Source organism: Garra rufa, chromosome 13 (genome assembly GCF_049309525.1).
Source record: "Garra rufa chromosome 13, GarRuf1.0, whole genome shotgun sequence".
Taxonomy (NCBI): Eukaryota; Metazoa; Chordata; class Actinopteri; order Cypriniformes; family Cyprinidae; genus Garra; species Garra rufa.
The window spans coordinates 35,768,511-35,792,049 of NC_133373.1; positions in this window are offsets into that span (position 1 = coordinate 35,768,511).

Here is a 23,539-nt window from a genome sequence, read left to right on the forward strand (position 1 = left end):
GAAATGTCATGCATTTTAAACGTCTGACGGACCACCCACTAACATTTTCGTCTATTCTCGTCTCGTCAACGAAAACTCACACACGTCTCGTCATGTTTTAGTCATCAACGAGCCATTTTTATCTCGTCATCGTCTCGTTATCGTCATGAAAAAAAGTGGCGTCAACGAAAAGATTTCGTCATCGTCATCGTTGACGAAAACAACACTGATTTTAATATACTTTAAAATATAATTTATTCCTGTGATGCAAAGCTGAACTTTCATCAGCCATTACTCCAGTCATAAGTGTCAAATGATCTTTCAGAAATCATGATAATATGCTGATTTATTATTGAAGTTATCTATATTGGCAACAGTTGTGCTGCTGAATATTTTTTGGGAACCTGTGATACTTTTTTCAGGATTCTGTGATGAATAAAAAGTTAAAAAGAACAGCATTTATTCAAAATGTAAATATTTTAACATCCTTGGTGGAAAAAAAATGAATTAATTTCTTTAAACAAAAAAAGGAAAAAATAAAAATGTACTGACCTCAAACATTTGAGTGCTAGTGTATATTGTTAGAAAATATTAAATAAATGCTGTTCCTTTCAATTTTTTATTCATCAAAAAATCCTGAAAGTAGTATCACAGTTTACAAAAAAATATTAAGCAGCACATCTGCTTCAAGCACTGATAATAAAGCAGCATATTCGAATGATTTCTGAAGGATCATGTGACACTAAATACTGGAGTACTGATGCTGAAAATTCAACTTTGATCATAAATACTGTTATTTTACATAAGTGTTATTGTACATAACTGTTATTTTTGATCAAATAAATGCAGCCTTGATTAGCACATGAAGAAACTTCTTTAAATATGTATATAATAAAATAAAAATATACAGTTTTGTGGTGGGGCCTGTGAAAATGAACCTAATCCTGATTGTTGAGCCCTGAATTATTATCTCATAGAGGTTAAGTGTATTTGAAGTGCAGTTTAAAAAGTCATTATTTTTCAGAGTGAATTTGATAACGCTAATAGTGCAGAAATTACACACTTCACCTTTTACCTTTATTGGATAGTATCCTTCCTACAGTACATGAATAGTCATGCCTTAGACATAATAGATAATGTGTTTCATGTGTGGGTTTAGACCTCTGTAGGAGCTAACAACCATGTTTTTATCTATATGTCTGAGAGAGCCTTACAGATTTAGGTTGAACTCTGACCTTAAAATGGAGGCCACCAGGATGCCAAGCTTCCTGTCCGACTGTAATTACCATGCCAACATCACCTAGCAGGCCGCCCTGATTGGGTCTTTATGCCAGTGCCAATTATGAAGGCAAATTACCACTTGTCTGTGCTGTAATGGTACATAATCACAGACCTCCAATGACCAGCTAATATCGCTTTGCTTTTTAAAGCTTTAGTCGGAAACAGTCGCACACGTAGAGCAACCTTTTTCTAGCTATAAATCTAATGTAACTATATAAAGGCTCGGAAAATGTAGTAAAAATAACTAAATGGTCTTGAAAGGCTGTTCATTTGTGTGATACAAAAATATACTAGACAGAATACATAGCAAAAGTGTTGCTAACAAGCTCGCCACTATGATCTGCTTCTGGTTGTTGTTGCTCCTGTGTGTGATGAAATGCATAGTTCATGATACACAAAACAGGATGGAAAGAGAGAGAGATCAAATTAAAAAAAGACAGCTGAGCATGACAATGCCTCTGTATTTACACAAACACGCTTACATGCTGTGCCAAAGCAATTTGTTTCCCATTTTAAAGCTGATTAAATCATGAAATGTGAATTAGGGAAATTAGGGGAAAAAAACACTGAAAATATGCCAAAACCTTCCTTGTATCTCAGGGTCAGTACCCTTTACTAGGGATGCAACGATACCAAAATCTCACGATACGATAATATGACGATACGAAGTCCACGATACAATATTATTGTGATTATTTATAAAAATAAAAAAAAAGACAAATAAAGTGAAATGAAAAATTTGTACATTTTAAAGTTAAATTATTCTATCTACATTCTTAAAATTTCCATAGAAGAAGAACCATTTTTGGTTCCACAAAGAACCATTCAGTCAAAGGTTCTTTAAAGAACCGTCTCTTTCTTACCCTTTTAAAATCTGAAGAACCTTCTTTCGCTACAAAGTACCTTTTGTGAAACAGAAAGGTTCTTCCGATGTTAAAGGTTCTTTATTGAACCATTTAGACAAAAAAGTTTCTTCTATGGCATCGTGAAGCACCTTTATTTTTAAAGGCCATTGCACACCATGTACTGTACGAAATTTTCGCACATTAAAAAATAAATACGACCTCACGTTATGTTAACTGAGTTTACACACTGCCTCCGAAACTTTCGTCCATCATAAAAAATTTGGATTCGATTTTCTGCATTTTCGCATCCGTAAAAAGCATTTTGATAGGAAACAATGACGAATATGAGAAACCCAAAAAAACGCATTCAAACATTTCAGACTCAATGTGCAATGACCTTAAGAGTGTAATGCACTTTGAGAGTTAAAAATTAAGGGCTCCAACCTATGTTCTTAACTAAGAAAACTTAAAGAAGTTCACTTCCAGAACAAAAAATGTACAGATAATTGACTCATCCAAGATGTTCATGTCTTTCTTTCTTCAGTCGTAAAGAAATTATGTTTTTTGAGGAAAACATTTCAGCATTTCTCTTCATATAATCGACATCTGTGGTGCCCCAAGTTTGAACTTCCAAAATGCAGCTTAAATGCAGCTTCAAAGGGCTTTAAATGATCCCAGCCAAGGAAGAAGGGTCTTATAGCAAAACAATCTTGTTATTTTCTAGAATTTATATACTTTTTAACCACAAACGCTCGTCTTGGTCTAGCTCTGCTGAACTGTGTGTATTCCTGTTTATGACAGTTAGGGTATGTTGGAAAACTCCCATCTCATTTATTTCTACAACTTCAAAAATCATCCAACATCGCTGCAGAAGCACTGACCTAGTGTTTACAAAGTGAACACCCAAAGGTCAAACACCCTTTACATAAAAAAAGGTCAAACAGTGATGTAGGACGATTTTATGAAGACATATATGAAGATTTCTTAACATATATTTTAGTATAATGAAATAACGTAGATGAGACTTTTGCTTTTTATTAATTTAATTATTCAATTTACCACATAAAAAACATTCAGTAATATTAGTAAGTAATAATTAGGGCTGGGTGGGGAAAATGAAGATTTCTTGATTTTTAACCGATTCTCATCATTACGAAACAATATAAATTCTTAAATCCCAAGAACTAATTAGTCTACCCTGTTTTTCAGTAAATGAAGGGAACATTGTACTGTGCCTCCCATCCAATAAATCACAATAAATGTTGTGCACCCTCAGATTCTAGATTTTCACATAGTTGTATCTCAGCCAAATATTGTCCTATAACAAACCATACATCAATAGAAAACTTATTTATTTCAGCTTTCATATGATGTATAAATCTCAAAATTCAAAAAATTGATTTTATGACTGGTTTTATGGTCCAAGGGTTCACATATATTGCATATTCCAAAACAATTTATAAAAATCTGTGTTATACGGGAAATGTAAAGTATAAAGTGTTCCAGTTGTTACTGGTCTCTTTAACTAATGCTATGCATTGAAAAACAAATGGTGTGGAAGTTTTTTTTACTCGGAAATTGGTAGTAAGTTAACAAAGAAATGACAAGTGACATTTTGAAGTGGAACAGTATTTTCTTGTAAAACATACACTAATAATCAATGTTTTATTTTCTTCAAAAAAAAATGTCTAGTTCGATCACACACATATGTGCATTATAGGTTTGTGGGGCTGAAACTAGATCATGCAAAAAACTTCCACAGCATAATTTGAACTTGCTTGTAGTGTAATATGGGTTCAATCTAGTTCTTCTTTCAACTAGTTTTGTTCCCCCATGGCATCAGCTGTAAGGCTAAAATCATACCAGAAATGGGTCATTCCATGTCAAATCAACCAAATTTCAAAAACTTCCCCGGCTCAAATTTTTGATTTTGCTAATATTTATTTAGAGGAAAGATAGACATGTATAGTGATAACAGTCAAAATATTAAATGTCATGGATGAATATTTACTGAGTAATCCACTATTTTGTAGAGGGAGGTCAAAATGCCAATTTTCACCTTAGATTCAGAGTCAAGTTACAGAGGGGTAAAAATGACTTCAGAAAGATGGCAGCATCCTTATCTTTTTTTTTTACACAGAGATTGGTAATTATATCAGTAAACTGTTGACTTTAGCAATCTTTGTTGCATTATGTGCCAATGGTGACCATTCAAAATTGGGGAAACAGCACTATTCAAGTTTTTCTCCAAAGTTTGCATGCCTGTAACTTAAGAAGTATTAAAGATATTTCAATGCCCTTTTAGACATTTGGTCTTAATAAAGTTTCATTTTAGCATCTTTATTTTTGAGGCCCTAAGAGATTTGGTTCTAGAGATATTGGAATTTCAATATGGCTTCCAGGAGTAAATCATTAAAATGTACACATTTTCAGTGGTCAAAAACCAAATGTGGGTCAGTTTGAAAAAATAAGATTCTTATTTTCTTTAAAAAAAAATTTTTTTTGGCATTTTGATAGGACAGATCAGACATGACAGGAAGTGAAGTGGGAGAGAGATAGGAGGCGGGATCGGGAAAGGTCCTCGAGTTGGAATTCAAACACGGGACGCCCGGAGCACAGCGGCACTGTATGTCGGCACGCTGCACACAAGGCTATCGGCGCCAACTAGATTCTTATTTTCTTTTAAAGAGGAATGTCTGAAGAACAAATAATGTTAAAGATAGAAATGTATCTTGTTTCTATCTGTCAAGACAACTGCATTGAACATACCAGTCTGGGTGCGCTAACTATTCATTTTCCAAAGTTTGAGTGCCTATGTATCAAAAAGTATTAAAGATATCAAAATATGATTTTAGATTCTAGTTCTTCATAAACTTTTCTTTTAGAATCTTAATTTTCAAGACCCTACATCATTCAGCCCCAGAGATATGAGAATCTCAATACGGCTCCATGTCCAGATTGTTGAATGTTACCCATTTTCAGTGGTTGAAAACCAAATGTTGGTCACTTTGTGTACAGCTGATACTTACTTTATTAAAAGAACAATGTCTGAAGAATAAATAATGTTGAAATTAGAATTGTTTCCCTCTACCAGAATAATTGCCATTTTGACCTCCCTCTACAAAATAGTGGATTACTCAGTAATTATTCAGCCATGACATTTAATATTTTGGCTCAATATACATGTCCATCTTTCTTCAGAATAAATATTAGCAAAATCAAAAATTTAAGCCGGGGACTTCTGGTTGAGTTGACACGGAATGACCCAAATGCGTTAACGCATATTATACTAGATATTTAGCACTATGGTTAATAAAGCCACAGGATGTTAGTGTGAATGTGACACTTCTCTCCCTGTCGCTCTTGGGAAAGATGGACGTGTGTCTTTGTGATTGTAATTAAACCATTTTCACAACAGCTAGTGGCAGTTTGTTAACTCAAAAGGGATGTTGTCACAGCTGACGAGTGCCACTGGTTCATCGTATCAAAGTTCAGTTAGCAGATAAACAAGATTATGTTTACGATAATAATTACACTTGCCTAAAAGCTTTTTAAGCCATTTTGTACAAGTTTTGTGATTTAGAAACCTGCATCATATTCAAGTGCTGTCACTTCAAATAACCTCCATCATGGGGTATAGAAACCAACACATAATGCATTATTCACACAGACGCTGTGTCTAGCTTACCTAAATCATAATAAAGTTGATGGCCATCTATTTGACCATGTCTGAAAACTAATTGGCTCATGTAATTAGTCCCACTTGAATCATAAGCATATTCATCAAAGCTCATTCATTCCCAGGATCTTTAGAAAAGCATCAGATAGCCGCAGCGTGGGCTCAAAGAGCATGTCAGCTCGCAGCCTTTTTGGCCATCAATATGGGATTGTATAGCAAGGTTTAAGCTCACTTTAGTGGAGGCCGTTCCTTTTGAGAATTATGTTTGGTTGAAGCGTGTGCTGCTGATTTCTGTACGGACTTAAGAAAGGGGCTCTTAATGACATGGATCAAACTGACATCTCTCGCTTCCTTCTTTAGCGCTTATTCTTCTGGCTGCGGTAAATACAAGTAACGCGAATGGTAAACGAGCCAGGTGGAAAATGGTGAACGTAAATAACTACCAAGTAAACAAAAACATGCCTTACTAAACTTGTGACATAGCAGGGTTGAATTGTTCTAATAGGATATTACATTACTGCTGACCTTTTAGAACGAAAATAAACAAATGTTCTTTTAAGATATTCTGCGTGGAAAGCAAGCTCAGGAACAAATGACTTAATCCGAAGGCTTTCGAGAAAGAAAAGCATTGCTTTTGCCGCACTGCGCTCTCCATAACCCACTGTCACGAATGGATGAAGTTCACACTCTCAGCACAAACTTTTGATTACTTTCTGTAAGGTGTTTAAAACTTTAATCAGTTCTAGAAAATAAGGAACTGACTGCAAGGTTGATAAAATGTGGGTTAAATACGACGAGGTGCTTGATTTCTTTTCCCGTCAGTATATTTTACCTGAGGTTTGAATCCGGGATGTTCTGGTTCCTGGTTTTACAGGGTTTGAGCTGGTAATTTATAGTCTTAAGGATTAAACAAAATTTTTGTTCTGTCACAACCAGGATGTTGAATTAGAATTGCAATTCAAAGATCAGTCTTTTTCAGTTATATTTCTATTTCTTTTCTAAACCGTGTTAAATTATTATGAATTAGAATGTTCAACATAGCCAATAGTGTATTCTTGTACCATTAAAAATGTATTGTTATATTATATTATATTATTATATACACATTTCTATAGGAAGATTTTTAAACATTTATTAAAATATCAAAATATCATCTAGATTTTTAACATGTATAGGTAATTCATAATGTCTGAAATACATAATAATAACAACAACAATGAATGAGGTCTGAAATACACTGATCGTCAGTCACATCATCAGTTTTTATTTTCCAAAGATTTTTGTTTCAGTTACATTTCTAACATTTGGTAAATTAATTAGTTAAATTAATTGGTTAATTAATGTTCTACATAGCCAATAATATGGAAGCTGATTTCTGTCGCTGAATAAAAAATAAAAAAAAAGGTTATTTTTTTCTTGCAATTGCAAGTTTACTTCACACAATTCAGACTTTTTTCTGGCGTTATAATTGCGAGATATAATTTTGAGAAATAAAGTCACAATTGCGAAAAAGTCACAATTGCATAATATAAACTCACAATTGCAAGAAATAAATTCAGAATTGAGATTTAAACACAATTGCAGGAAAAGTCCAAATTGCATCTTTATAACCTACAATTGCGAGTTTATATCACGCAATTCTGACTTTAGTATTTATCTGACAATTCTGACTTTTTTCGCAGAATTGCATGATACAAACTCTCAAGTAGGTCTTTTTTCTCATAATTGTGAGATATAAACATACCCTGGAAATCCAGAGGTCTCGCGAGAGCACAATTTGAATTGTCTCTGCAAGACACTCTGGTATCGAGCAATGATGCATGTTACTGTAATACGTAAGCAATTCTGGGAACCAATCAAATCGGTGTATCTGATGTAGGCGGGCCAGAGGCGAGCTAAGCTGATGACGACAGCGCTGTGACGTCCGGAATCATTAGTAAACATTGAAAGAGATCTACAGATGAAAACCAGTTGTTTGAAACGGCTTTGGCCGCTACAATGACCGAGTTAGACTTGGCTTTTTATTTAAAAGAGGAACAGAAAACCACGCTCGAATCGTTCCTTTGCAAGAAGGACGTTTTTGCTGTTTTGCCGAATGGATATGGCAAGAGTTTAATCTATCAGTTAGCTCCGCTGGTAGTTAAGCGTATGGGGCGAACACGAAAAGGAACAGATCTGAAGCGGGCAATGCCAGATAGCATTCGGCAGTCCCGAGTCCTGGCTGTTAAAAAAGAAGTGGCGATAAATGTTATCGAACAAGGTCTACCGGGACAACCTGATCGGGATTGTAGTGGATGAGGTCCATCTCATTTACAAATGGTAAGAGTCACTTGGTAAACTTACTGTAACAAAAAACTGAACTATTCAATAGTAATGCAGTAGTCTAACTGGAACAGGACGATATGTCTCGCTGCTGAATGAAACGCTAGTGTCCATTCACATATTAGTTGATATAATGAATAGTTTGATCGGACCTAATTGTTTTATGAGGTTGATTCGGCTGTCGTAATTAATAGTTATTAATCTTGTCACATTGTTTATGTCATAACATTGAAATCCACTCTTATATGTTCACCGTCGCTCTGGATACGTCACACCATTTATTGTTGCGATTGGTCGTGGCATTATCCAATTGCGTGCAGTGAGAGTTTCAAATGCACGCTTGGTGCCGCCCCTCGAGTTAGGTCCTTTTCATTGCTCAATGCCAGACCCTTAATCTTAATAGATTAGGGTCTGGATTTTTCCAGGCTAATATAAACACACAATTCTGAGAAATAAAGTCAGAATTGCAGAAAAGTCAGAATTGCATGATATAAACTTGCAACTGCAAGAAATAAAGTCACAATTGCGACTACATCTCACAATCTTGACTTTATAACTTGCAACTGCACTTTATATCACGCAATTCTGATTTTTTTCTCCCAATTGCGACTATTTATCTCCCAATTCTGACTTTTTCTCCAAATTGTGACTTTTATCTTTATAACTTGCAATTACGAATTTATATCACGCAATTCTGACTTTTTTAAATTTATATAATTATATTATATTCTATACACATTTTCTAAAGGTAAAATTGAAACCGTTATCAAAATATCTAAATATCATTTACATTTTTTAACATGTATACTGTAGGTAACTCAATGTCTGAAATACATAATAATAATATTATTATAATAAATATAATACATTTATTAATTGTAATTTTAATACATACATTATTAAAAATTAGATTACATATTGTGTTTTCTATTTTTTCAGTCTCTGGGCTGAACTTTTTTTTACAGCGTTCTTAAATATCCTTCCAATAAATCAATACAATGCTGTTTGAAAAGACAAAGTTCAAAGTTTTTTTTTAATAATTATATATTTTTTGTAAAATAAGTACAGTATAATAGAGGCTTGGCGTCCATTGATCACAAACTTCATGAATTTGAATTTAAAAATTTGTGTGCGAGTCAGCATTGACTACAAGGTAACAGGTGTACCAAAAATATACTTTAATTGAAACATGAAAAAAAAAAAATGCATATCTTATAATCAGTATGTTGCTCAATAAAAGGAAAAATTAAAAGGAAAGCAACAGCATGAAGAAATCAACTCAATCTAGGACAAGGTCACGGTGATCAGCAACTGTTTAAAATTCTGCGTCTAGCTGTTTTGTCTCTCTCTCTCTCTCTCTCTCTCTTTACTGTGAGTCTCACACTCAAGGGATCAGCTCGGAGACGGCGTATAATGAGGTATGAAGCAGGCAGACTGCTCCATATACACGTAGCCATAAAACCCGACCACTTCCACATCTAATGCATTCGACGGACACTCGCTGCGATTTTCAGCCGGCGAAAGTTTCAGGCGGTCTGATGATGACATTTCTATGACATTCTGCCACTCGTCTCCTCCCGAGACCTCCCGGTACACAGAAAAGTGGGTTAATGCTAATATCAGAGAGTGATCTGATGAAACCAAGAAAGCGAAGTGTGAAAGTGGGTCGTGAAGTGCTGATATTGATGATGCTCTTTGGGTTTTTAAGGTTAGGCATTTGGGTTTTCAAATGAAGAAGTTTGATGTACCACATGCACTTTGTAGGTTGGGACGCCAAGAGACCGAACACTTGAAGGTGTGACTTCAAACCGTTTGTAAACGAGGACCAATATTCTGTGATCTTGACCTAATATTTTGTGTCTAATGCGGTCAACCAATGCAAGAAATTAATGAAGCGTCCATCGCTTCTTTTAGCGATTAGTAATAAACCACTTCTTAAGACTTTAATGATTCTTAATGATTTCTCAATGGGCCTCGCTCATGTGGACAGCAGCTGTCATGGGATACTGCAACTTGAGCTGTTTTCAATAACCGTGTGATGATGGAGGTCTATTCAGTTGCCACCACCGAATAAAATTAATTTGTTACGTACTTGTAATTTGTTACTCTCCAGCACGGCCGTCTCCATGACAACCTTGGATTTAATTAATATCTGTTGATGGCTCAACAGTGCTGAGGCAGTCGAACGAGCGCGCTCACAATGATCGCCTCGCTTCAGTTAGACAGGAAGGTTTATGTTTGTCGTCAGTGAAGCTGACAAACGCAGGTAAGATCCCTCAAAAAGGCGGAAGAGAGACTTTGAGAATAATAATGATGTTAATGATGGAGAAATGGTCAGAAGAACTTATAATGGCACATATCTGAATGTTGAGAGTTCATTCAAGAATTCAGTAAAGCCGATTAGATTGTAATCCTACAATGTGGAAGTGAACAAGCATTTTTTAAACCTTGGGTTTCTTCAGAACTTAAACCTGTAAGACCTTTGTTCATCTTTGGAACACAAATAAAGGTATTCTTGATGAAATCCAAGAGCTTTCCGACCCTGCATAGACAGCAATGCAACTGACACTTAAAAAGGTACTGTAGTAAGGACATCATTAAAATCCATTCTATGTGAACGTGGATTGAAAACTGACAAGGAAGAGAAGAAATTGTTAAATAAAGTAATTATTTTTGTTTTATTTGAGCACAAAAAGTATTCTCGTAGCTGCATAACATTCTGATTGAACCACTGATGTCACATTGACTATTTTAATGATGTTCTTACTACCTTTCTGAGCCTTGAACATGTCAGTTGCATGGGTTTCTATGTAGGGTCTTGGATTTCATCAAAATTTTTCTTAATTTGTGTTCTGAAGATGAGCGAAGGTCTTACAGGTCTGGAACAATATGGGGGTGAGGAATTAATGACAAAATTGTCATTTTTGGCTGAACTATTTCTTTAACCATGAATAACACATCTTCTTAGATCATGATGCCTATGCATTATGCAAATCTCATTAAAAAGTGTTACCTTAAAGTTCCTGAAAGAATATTATTGTGTAAAGTCTAAAACTATTGCTCCCAACACAGTCTATAATTGTACATTCATAAATCTTATCTCAGTTACAGGCCAGCAGGTGTGGGGACAGTTAAACCAACTGTCTTTTTTGCAGTTGAAGTTTCTGAAGTGTCCTGTGGAAAGATGGAAAGAGACAAACCTCATCATTCACCCAGCAAATATTCTATCACATTTATCTACTGAGTCAGGCAATGCCTCACCTGTCCCACCTCCCTATCACTCACAAAGTGTCACATCCATTTTAAATCACTCTGAATTCAGTTTATAGCTGATATTATTTTTCATTTTTGAACTTTTATCATCTACTGCACCAGGCTCTGCTCCTGCCCTTAAACGTCTTCCTATCTGGTCAATAAAACCGTCCAGTTGCATAAATATAGTGGCTTATCTTCTTCCGTGATGCATAAAATAACTCAAGCCCTTGACGGGACAGGTAATTCATCATTATTAAGATTGAGTTCGATTTTGTCAATGTACAACGTTACCGTTAAAGATCATGTTGGTGCCGTGACCCGAGTCCAATGTGATGCTTTTCTAAGAGGCTCAGTTTCTTATTCCCTGTCAAACAAACTGATATTGACAAGAGTGGAGCGATAGAAGAAAGATTGCCATTGTTAGGGTGAAATTTAATCTTGTTCATCATCACTCCAGAGCAAAAGTGTCTTCTGGCATGATAGAACTGTCTCTCAATCTCTGAAGCGCAGTAATGTGGCGTCCCATGAACCCGCCAGGCTCGGACGGACCAGCCTTGTCAGCGTTCACAGAGTCAATCACTTTAAAGCGGCGCCAATCGGGTTTGTCAGCAAAGACGCTACAAAAGCTGCATGCAAATCGGAGACTCTGAGAGCAGGATTTACTCAAGACTTACTTATAATCCATCCAATGTGTCAGAAATGCAGCTCAGGAAGCTAAAGTCCCTTGAGGACGGCCGGTGAGGAATAAAGTGTCTGAGGAACTCAAGGCTGTGAGGGAGAAAAACACAGAGCGCCAAAGATGGTTCATCTGAAATGTATGTTTTTTTAGAAAGAAAAATAGAAGCAAGGTTATAATAAAATGATAAACATTATAGAAGGCTGCTAAAAGGAACAACATTTGTTTTTCACTTCAGCAATATTAAGTTTATACAGCTTGTCACAACTGTTGCACAACAACAGAAGAGGCAACAGCAGCCCCAGGAAAGTATTTTCAAACATGCACTACACTTGATGTATGACTGTCATCGCGGTTATAGCAAAATATATATAAAAATGAGAATTTATTAAAATGGAAGAGGGACAAGCACACTTATGCAAAATTGTACAAAAGGATTAACCAATAGACAGACTGTTCAAATTAAAGTGTTTTGAAACTTCCTTCTCAAACCAGATTTAGTTCCCCATAAAATGCACCTTTTATTGAGAATGAACACACTACTGTTCTCTTATGCTCATAAAGGCTGCATGTATTTAATGAAAATTACTGTAAAAACAGTAATATTGTGACATACTATTAGTTTTATTTTAACTTAAATGTTTTAAAATGAAATGCATTTCTGTGAAAGCAAAGCTGAATTTTCAGAATCATTACTGCAGTCTTCAGTGTCAAATGATCCTTCAGAAATCATTCTAATATGCTGATTTATTGCTCAACAAACATTTTTTAATTATTATTATCAATACTGAAAACAGGTGTTCTGCCTAGAATTTCGTTGTTGAATAAGAACAGCATTTATTTGAAATCAAGTCTTTGCTGTGACTTTTGATCAGTTTAATGCATCATTGTTGCATAAAAGTATTAATAAAAAGACTGTGGCTCCAGACCAGAATGGTATTGTATGTATTTTTAAAAAATGTTTGTGTTTATAGAACAAACTAGCATCAATTTTTTGCAGATGCCATTTATTTTTTCCCAAATTTATTTTTTCTATTCTGTTTAGATTTTGGGGAGTTCAAGCATGTAGAGATTAAACCTTATTGTAATTGTTAAAATGGTCAGGGATCAGCGATCTCTACATAAAACTGATTGTGCAGACCAAACCATAAGTCGTAGAGACTTGAAACTTGGAGGGATAGTAGTTTTCACACCGCCGACAACGTCTCCAAGAGTTTGTCGCCTGATCAGAACCAAACCAGTGCAGAACAATTCTCTGAAGAGTGAATATCAATAATTATCAAAAAAGTCTTACTTTTGACTCACCGCCGCAAAGGGATGCCAAAACATTTGAAAGGGGCGGGGCCACGTTTAGTAATATGCCCTGAACTCCTGAACAGAATGAAATATTCTCGTCAAACTCAGAACACTTATGTAAGAGCTCAATCTGAGGTGGCAAGACAAAAATCGTGGAGCTTGGCTACTTGGTGGCGCTATAATAGGGAAAAAACATAAAAAATGGCTACACCTACGCAACCATTTGTCCCATCAACATGAAAATCTCCAAAAAACATGACCACCATTGGCCAATGAAGTTTGAGCACCTATCAGACATGGTTAATGGAGGCCGATCGGAATGAAACTCAGTGGGCCCGTTTGACTCACGGCCCCACATTTTTCTGTAAGAAATTTGAAAGAAAAAGGCCCCTAAGGGGGTGATATTGTGTTTTTCCAAGTGCCTAAATGATTGTGCATTGGCCGTTTTTTCGCACATACACACGATATTCATATCATATGACAGAACTGCTCATTCTGGACAACTTTGCCTCTAAGAACTATGGCCATGTTAATCAAATCGTTTGTTAAATTGAGAAGATGTAAAAAAACCTACTTTTGCAAACTAGTCCTAGGTTTTTCGCTCAATCTGGAAAAAACACGGCAGTACAATTCTCTGGACTCTAGGCAAATGACTATCAAAAAAATGGTGGAATTTACCCTTTGGGAAGCTATAATGTGGTCAAAAAAGAGCCTGTCTGAATTTACCCAAAATCCTATAAAGCCTAAAGAAAAACTCAAAACTTCACAAAACCTGCTGAGCACATGCAACAGGTGATTCTAAACAAGCATGCAAAGTTTTAAGGAGATTGGACACCAGATAGCACTATAACAGTCCTAAACATTAAAAAACATAATATTTCTATGGTAAATTACCTGTATTTCCAAAAAAGGCTTGCTACATATTATAATGTCTTTTTGCATATGTGCTTAAATGCTTTAAAGCGCTTGAACCCTGGTAATAGCTGCTTGCAGCTATATTTTTTTTTCCAATGTAATTTTTCTAGACTATGTTTTAATGGTTAAATGAAAAAATATTATTCAGAAAGCAAGTCTAATTAATTTAAATCATGAAACTTGCTAAATTTAACAGGAATTTATTTATTTACATTTATAATTTAACTTCCTTTTTTTCCTTCTCAAATTCAGTTCCACTTTTACCAAATTCTGTTATTCAATAATTTTCTGGATTCCATTTCAATGGTTTCATTATTGATTTTTTTTTTTTTTTTAAATACTGTGTTGTGTATTTACATTTTTTCTGGTAAATATTCTTTAAAGAATAATGTTTTAATAAGAATTTTATTAGTAGTGATAGCACTGTCATTACATTAAGTAATATATTTCTTTCACAGTTTCTTCAAGTTAAACCAAACTTTTATTTTGACGGGTTGCTGAGTAGATTTTTATGTTTCTGTTTGTATATGATATGACAATAGTTCTACTTAAAAGAAACGGCAAAATACTCTTGAAGTGACTCTCAGAAGAGTTCTAGAGATTATGTTTGCGTTCATCTACTCATATGTTATGGAAGAAGCTGAAAAAACAGCGAGCGTCACGTGTGCTACAGTATGTGTGTAGTAAAGGAAACTATGCATCTGTACCATTCATTCATTCATCAATTATTCAATCCAAATAGGACAAATTTCGTGACATTCTGCATTGTTAATTCCATTGTTATGACAGAATTCCTTGATTCCGTCCATGTTTTTCACGGAAATCATAGGGCTTTAAATATGTGTCTGTAAATCTCTTATTAAATCTCGACATTCTCTGTACATCACTACCTGTTTGATCTTTACACAAACACTCATTGATATATGTTATATGGTTGATCCTCTTTGATAACACTTATATGTAATAAATAAATCAATCAGATATGTTTGATGTAGTAACATGAGCTAGTTCAGATATGTTTTCCCCAATACAGTGAAAAATACCATGGGATTTCTTGCATTTCTTGATCTCCAGAAAGTTTTTCAGTTTTATGCATGCATGAGCAGTCCCAAGAGATCTAGCTCATGTGATCGTATACATTTATTTTGTATGCCGACTCCTCAGGGATGATGTTTTGAGTACTGAAAATCTCTGCCAGTAGCACTTGGTGGTGTTTATTCCCCTAGTAGAGACTTGATTCACAGCGTCTGTGTGCTTGTCCTTGGTGTTTCAACACAAGGTGAGCTGTTAACCTGTCCCAGTAAATTCGCTCCTGTGTTCCCTCGCCTGCCACTTAGTCCTCACTCCAGAGCTCTGTGCCCGTCTGTTCTGTTTTTTCCCAGCTCCAGTGCTGCCTCTAGCCCAATACTTTCATTAAAGAAGTCATTTATGGCAACTTGCAGAGGTGATGAGGGATGCAATCTGGTCACCCCAGAGCTTGTATGCCGCTATTACAGATTATTACATCGACAGCACGTGCACAACTAGGGATTATGGGTGAGCAGATCACTCAAAGTATGCCATCACTTTGATCAATGTCTGTAATAAAACCCCTGCGCCCTGAGTAAATAAGCTTCTCTCGATGAAGTCGTCAAATAAACTGTGTTCAGTAGAAATCTAATAAAGATGTATTTCAAGTTTATGCATCAACGTTAAACATGGATTCGTACGCACACTCAAAATGGAGGTGTGAATATGAATGATGATGAATAGCAGAAAAATGGAAACTGAGTGGTGATAGAAAATTAGAACACTAGGACTGTAAAGGCGATGGTAACAAAGCTAGTAATGGTGCATTCAGGATGCAGGACTCCTCTATCTTCATCTACTTTCTTTCTTTCTTTCTTCCTAGTCTATTCTGTGATGTTAAAAGCTATTTCGTGCTTTTTAGAGCTCTGCCACTGGTAAAAGGAGGTGGATCTGGTTTTATATTTTATTTTTAAGTCAGTCTAAAAGTTCTGTGCATGTCAGTTATTTTAGGTATTTAGGATTGTGACAGCACTGGATATATAATGTTGGATAAAAGGCAAGATTTAGGAAAAAAAAATGAATTTGTTTTTAGTTTCTGAAAGTGCTATGCGATTAAATTTTGCGATTGAATATCTGAATAACCACTGTTTTTATCTCACAACTCTGACTTTTTTTTTTCCTCGCAATTGCAGGTTTACTTCTCACAATCCTATTTTTTTTTTTCTTAGAATTGCATGATACAAACTCGCAGTTACAAAAAGTCAGTAACTCATAATTCTGACTTTTCAGAGTTTATATCTAGCTGTTCTAAATTTATAACACACAACTGCAAGTTATTAAGTTAGAATTGTGAGATATAAACTTACAATTCTGAGAATATATCAATATTTTCCCCCCTCAGAACTGGACTTTATGACTTACAATTGGGAGTTTATATCTCACAATTCTGAGGAAAAAAGTCAGAATTACTTTATATAAACTTGTAATTGTGAGGAAAAAAGTCAGAATCGCAAGATACAAACTCACATTTGCATTTGAAAGTCTTTTGGAGATTTTTTTTTTCTTTTTTCCACAAATCTGAATTTATTTCTCTTATTTGCAAGTTCATATGCCCCTATTCTGACTTTATAACTCGCAATTGCTAGTTTATGTTGCAGTAGTTGCAGTTTAAAATGCAGTATGAAAGCTTGTTTCCACCACTGAATAATAAAAAAATTGATTGTGAGTTTTTATCTTTTTGACTTTTTTCCCCCCAATTGCCAGATATAAACTCACATTTCGGACTTTTTTCCTTGAATTGCGTGTTGTGAGTTATAAAGTCAGTATTGCGTGATGTAAGTTGTGAGTTATAAAGTCAGTATTGCGTGATGTAAACACAATTCTGACTTTTTTCTCAGAATTGAAAGAGAAAAAGTTTATCTTGGAATTTACTTTATAACACTTGCAAGACAACAATTGCAAGTTAATAAGTCAGAATTGTGAGATATAAACTCGCATTTGCAAGGGGAAAAAAAGCCAGAAATGTGAGTTTATATCATGCAATTCTAAAAAAAAAAAGTCTTATTTGCAAGCAAAAAAAAAAAAAAAAGACAGAATTGTGAGTTTGTACTAGGGGACGACCGATTATCGGCCCGACCGATTATTGGCGCCGATATTAAGCATTTTTACGATTATCAGAATCGGTTATTTTCAAAACTGATTTGCCGATAAAAATAATTTAATTTTGAAATGCGCTCTTTGGCTCCGACGCAGCCTGTCAGAGCTCACCACTCTGTGCCCTAGAGCAGTCTCCGCCCACCGTGCATCTGATTTGTTGGGAGTCGCGAGTCCGACCAATCAACTCGAAGGCTGAAGGCACTGAAGACACAGACAGAACGCTTGCTGGAGCTGCGAGCAGCGTGCGGCAGTAATCAGAAAAACCTAGGACTAATGTTATCGGCCTAGAAAATCGCATCTTTACATTTTCCGCCAGTCTTAGTACACGATATAACTGCAGAAGAGTCAAGTTTTAAATAGGACAAATACCGAAACTCATTGGTTATTTTTGAACACGATGCTATTGGTCTCATAGGATTCAATGATCTACAGAACAGGAGAACGGCTGAAAGGATTTCAAAACGGTAAAACTCAATTTATTAACTCGGGGGGAGTTGGAGAATGAGCCTATTTCCAAAAAAAAAGTGGAGTGTTCCTTTAAGCAGCACAAAACATTCATCAGTTTTCAACATTGATAATAAGAAATGTTTCCTCAGCACCAAATCAGCATATTAGAGTGATTTCTCTTGATCATATGACAGTGAAGACTGGAGTAATATAATGGAGTGGTGACCATGCATAAGAAACATTAAGTAATCTTACCAACCCCAAACTTTTGAACAGTAGTCTTTGTCTGACATCAAATGTATTATTGAACATAAACATTATAGCCATAGAAGCGCATCAGATCTCTAGCTCGGTGCAAATCTGTGTTGGACTGTAGCATGTAATATCCATTAAACACACTACAGTGAAGACATGTCTACAGGAATCCTCATAAGTCCATTGAATGTGTCATCAGGGTGAACACAGCAAGATCTGAAATGACGATTACAGGCTTCTTTAATGAACAATAAAAGAGGTCTATTAAGCTTAATTGTCTCAGACTATTACAATAAGTGTTGTTATTAAACTACCATACCTGCAAAACCTGTTCCTCGGCTAGCTGTTAGCATCATTTACGACTTCTTAAGCGTACTGCTGTTGCTCTGTATTTAAAAGTCTGGCACAGTAGATCACACTCCAGAAGTATCAGGAGACACTTTTGAAAAGGGCATTTCACAGCAATTACCCTGCTCATTTTTAAGGATTTATCTGAAGTCAGCAAACTGCGACTGCTGTAGGCAGAGAGCTTCGCCTTTGCGCTTTTAGCTTCGAGTGTAACAGGAACAAAAAGTTCAGACGCTACAGAAGTTGAGCAATGTGGCGAATGACAAATTTTACTGCACTTCAACCTTGCTGGATAGATGAGTATATCTGATCGTAAGGAAGGCGGAAACAAATAAAACCGCAGACTGAAACTCGTGATGTGCTTCATCTGTGAATAAAAGAAAAGCTCTGTAATGAAAAGTTGCCAGTGTTTGCTGAAATTTCCAAAGCTTGCTGTGTCCAGAGAGGCCAGCCGAGGTTATTTTATGTTTCCTTTAGCTTTTATTGCTTTGCTTTATATTGCTTCCATTGATTTTTTTTTTTGGGGGGGGGGAGGGATTCAGAAGGGTGGCTCTTAAATACAAAATGTAGCGTAACTGAGATAAAATTGATTTCCTTTGCAACTGGACAGATATCTTTTTTTTAGCTGTGTTGCAGCATACACACAGAGCTAGAAGCTAAACTCAACAAACTCATCTGGAAGTTTGCTCTGTCCATTTGAGAATGGGGATACTTACCAAACTTTATTTTACCATGGAGAATGCAGTCAGACACGGCTACATTTTGACTTTCTGTGAAGAAAAAGTTGTGCTTGTGTGTGCAAAACTTGGCAGGGTTTTGTGGGTGGTTGCTAAAGTTTGTTAAGCAGTATCTAGGATGTGCTTGAGAGTTTCCAGGGTATTGATAAACGGTTGCTGGGGCGTCTCGGCTTGTATTCTGACTCATGTGCCTCCTTCAGTAACTGGGATACTGAAAAAACAACAAAATTGCTAATAAAATGTCTAAAATGAGCACGAGAAATACACCATTTAAACATAGATACATACAGTAAGCCTGTAAAAGTATGTAAAGTATGATGGGAGCTCATTTAGTGAATACATTTTTAGATGCAAATCAGAAGGGTTTAAAAATCCGCACATTTTTATCTCATAATTATATTTCTTTTATTCAAATTGCGAGTTTACATCTCGCAGTTCTGACTTTTTTCTCACAATTGCGAGTTTACATCTTGCAATTTTGACTTTTTTTCCTCTGTATTATGTAATACAACCTTCATACAAAATTCTTTTTTTTTCTCAGAATTGCATCATATAATCTTGCAATTGTGAGTTATGTCAGAATTGCGAGACATAAACTCGCAATTATGAGAAACAAACTCACAATTGCGAGATATAAACTCGCAATTCTGAGAACGTCTTTTTTTCTCTCAAAATTAGACTTTATAATGCACAATTGCAAGCTTATTTCTCACAATTCTGAGAAAAAAAGTCAGAACTGCATGAAAAAAAAATCTGAATTGTGAAATACAAACTCAAATTTGCGAGAAAAAAAGTCAATTGCGAGATATAAACTCACAATTCTGAGAACATTTCAGTCTTTTTTTCTCTCAAAATTAGATTTTATAACTCACAATTGCATTATATACTACTGTTCAAAACATTTAGGGGTTAGTAAGATTTTCAGCCACGACAATAGAGACAAACAATTTCTAACTTTTCTAAAAAAAAAAAAAAAAAAAAAAAAATGCATCACAGTTTCCACAAAAATATTGAGTTGCACAACTGTTGTCAACATTGATAATAATGCAAAATTTAACTTGAGCAGAAAATCACCATATGAGAGTAATTTTAGAAGGATCATGTGACACCCAAGACTGGCTGCTTTAACTTAGGAACAAGCGAATGAAAAGGTTATTTTAAATTAAATGCTTAAGTTACTTAATTATTGATTATTATTATTAATTATTGAATTGTGTGAAACAAGTCTGAATTATGTTAAAAAAAAAAAAAGGCTGAATTGTGTGCAAAAAGGCTGAATTGTGAACCATAAACTTGCAGTTGCAAGAAAAAAAGTCAGAATTGTGTGAAAGAAATCAGAATTGTGAAATATAAACTCTAAATTGAGGAAAAAAGTCAGAATTGCAAGATACAAACTGTCAGAATTTGAGTTTATATCTTGCAATTCTTACCTTATAACTCGCAATTGAGTTTATCTCACAGTTCTGAGAATAAAATGTCAGAATTGGGAGTTTGTATCATGTAATTTGATAAAAAGTCCAATAACCTTTTTTTTTATTCAGTGGCAGAAAAAAGCTTCTATAGTTTGCATTATATACTACTGTTCAAAACATTTAGTAACATTTTCAGCCATGACAATAGAGACAAAATTCAAATAAATGCTATTATTTTGAACTTTTCTACAAAATCCTAAAAAACAAAACAAAACATGGTTTTCCACTAAAATATTAAGTTGCACAACTTTTTTTTTCAGCATTGATAATAATACAAAATTTAACTTGAGCAGCAAATCAGCATATTAGAGTGATTTGTGATAGATCATGTGACACCAAAGACTGACTGCTTTAACTTAGGAACAAGTGATTGAAAAGGTTATTTTAAATAAATGCTTAAGTTATTTAAAATGATAGTTATTCAATTATTTTCAATGATTTCACAGTATCATCTGCTTGCAGCCTTGTTGAGCGTAGCTGGCTTCCATCATAAACATTTGATAAATTTGACCAAACTTTTGAACGATATTGATGTTTTCATCCATCTGTTATTGCAAACACTACTCACAAAATCTGAGAATAACTTACAAAACATGCTTTTTGAATGGAATGGTAGGGAGCATAATTTCGATGTTTCATTTTTCAGCCAAACACCTGTTCTTGGTGAAGTGCCAGTAGCAACACATGGTTTATTCTCACAGGAAATTCTTCAAAATGTGATATTTCTCTAGCGAGCTACTGCCTGAAGCCTCGTCCAACTCAACTGTGAGGCTGAAATGAGTCCGATTCTTCCATCAGACCGTCTCAGCAGCTGGGCCTGACCTTAAATCCCAACACCGCCGCCTGTAAAGCTGAAACACGATAACAACACGCCATGTCAAGCGCAAGAAGAACCGTCAAACAGCCCCAATTTACCTGCTGTGTAACAGAGGGGTGCAAGTTGAGAAAAACATATTCCTTTTTTATATGAAGGCTGGAATGAATGTAAATTGGGACATTTGTTGGCCTTTAGGGCTTGGCACCACTGTAATGTTTTCCATTCCATTGGCGATTTGGCCCAGATGTGGGCATATATGTGCCAATGCTAATTGTGCCCTTATTACATTGCCTGAGGGTCAATGGGCGCAATGGACAAAGGATTTCGGGGACGTGGAGAAATATCCAAAAATCTCTTGAGCAATTAAAAGCGTTTAGAATGATAAACAAAGCTTTGGCAACACACTTTTCCGTTTCAGCACAGAACGGGGGCTCATTTGTCACAGCAAGTCGTGATTTCTTTTCAGTATAACCTACTTATTTACAGACCCTTTGTGAGGCCATCACAAAGCCCCAGATTTTTTTCCATATCCTCCGATAAGTAGTTTATTATGATCGCTGACTGATGTGAGCTAATGAAAGTGCCTCCAGCAGCTGCACCTCTTCCTGCTGTCACTTTCTATTTGTTTACATTCAAACACTAGACGAGTCAAAGAAGACTGAGCTGATAAAGCCCTGCATTTGATTTTAGGGCTGTTCCCAGGAACGACGGTTTTAATTTCAGCTAGTCAGAAATGTGATGGATCATAACAGGTGTAATAGAAAGACATTTTGCACGGATAATTATTTGTCTCGCTCTATAAGTGCATTGTGGAAACATGAGAGACCTGTTTTGATGAACGATAAGTGTATTTATAATTAGGTGAATGGAAAACTAACATAACCATATAAGTTGACTTTAATTGCACTTCTGCAACCCATCCATGTTAACATCTGCTTAGATTAGCTTCTACCATGTGACATACCAAATGATGAATTACTGTTTAGTATAAAAATTAGATTTTATTTTATTTTTTATTTACTTTCCCTGCCCATGTTTAGATCCATCAAGTGACAGATTACCAAAGGTAAAAGCTGACAATTGTATTTATTTTGTTAGTTTGTATTTGTTTATTTATATTTTATTTTAAATTTATTTATTTATATTTTACCTATGTTTATTTTTATATATTAGAATAACTATTTATTCATTTATATTTTAACTATTTTCTTTATTTATTACATATTAGTATAACTAATAATACCTATTTATGCACTTATTTATCCATCCATCCATCCTGTCCATGTTTGCATCTATCTAATGACAGATTAATTACAATAGGTAAAAACTAACAAATTTTATTGATTTTATATATATATATATATATATATATATATATATATATATATATATATATATATATATATATATATATATATATGTATGGTTAGTTATAAAAAAAACATATTTATTTATGTACTTATTTATTAATCCATCCATCCATCCAGTCCATGTTTGCATCTATAAAATGACAGATTAATTACAATAGGTAAAAACTGACAATTGTATTTATTTGCATTTTATTTATTGTTTATTTATATTTTATTTTTAATTTTATTTATTTATATTTTACCTATTTTGTTTATTTATTATCTATTAGTATAACTAATCATACCTATTTATTTTATATCCTGTCCATGTTTGCATCTATCAAATGACAGATTAATTACCATAGGTATTGATTTTGTTAGTCTGTATTTGTTTATTTATTTCTATTTCATTTTTAATTTTATTTATATAAGAATAACTATTTATTTATTTATATTTTACCTATTTTGTTTATTGATTATCTATTCATATAACTATATGACAGATTAATTACATTAGCTACATTTTGTTAGTTTGTATTTGTTTGTTTATTTATTATATCATATATAATTATTTGTTTATTTGTTATATATTAGTATAATATAACTAAATATTTTTTTTACCTGTATTGTTTATTATATCTTAATATCATTAATCAAACCTACATTATTTTTATATATTATATTTGTTATATATATATTAT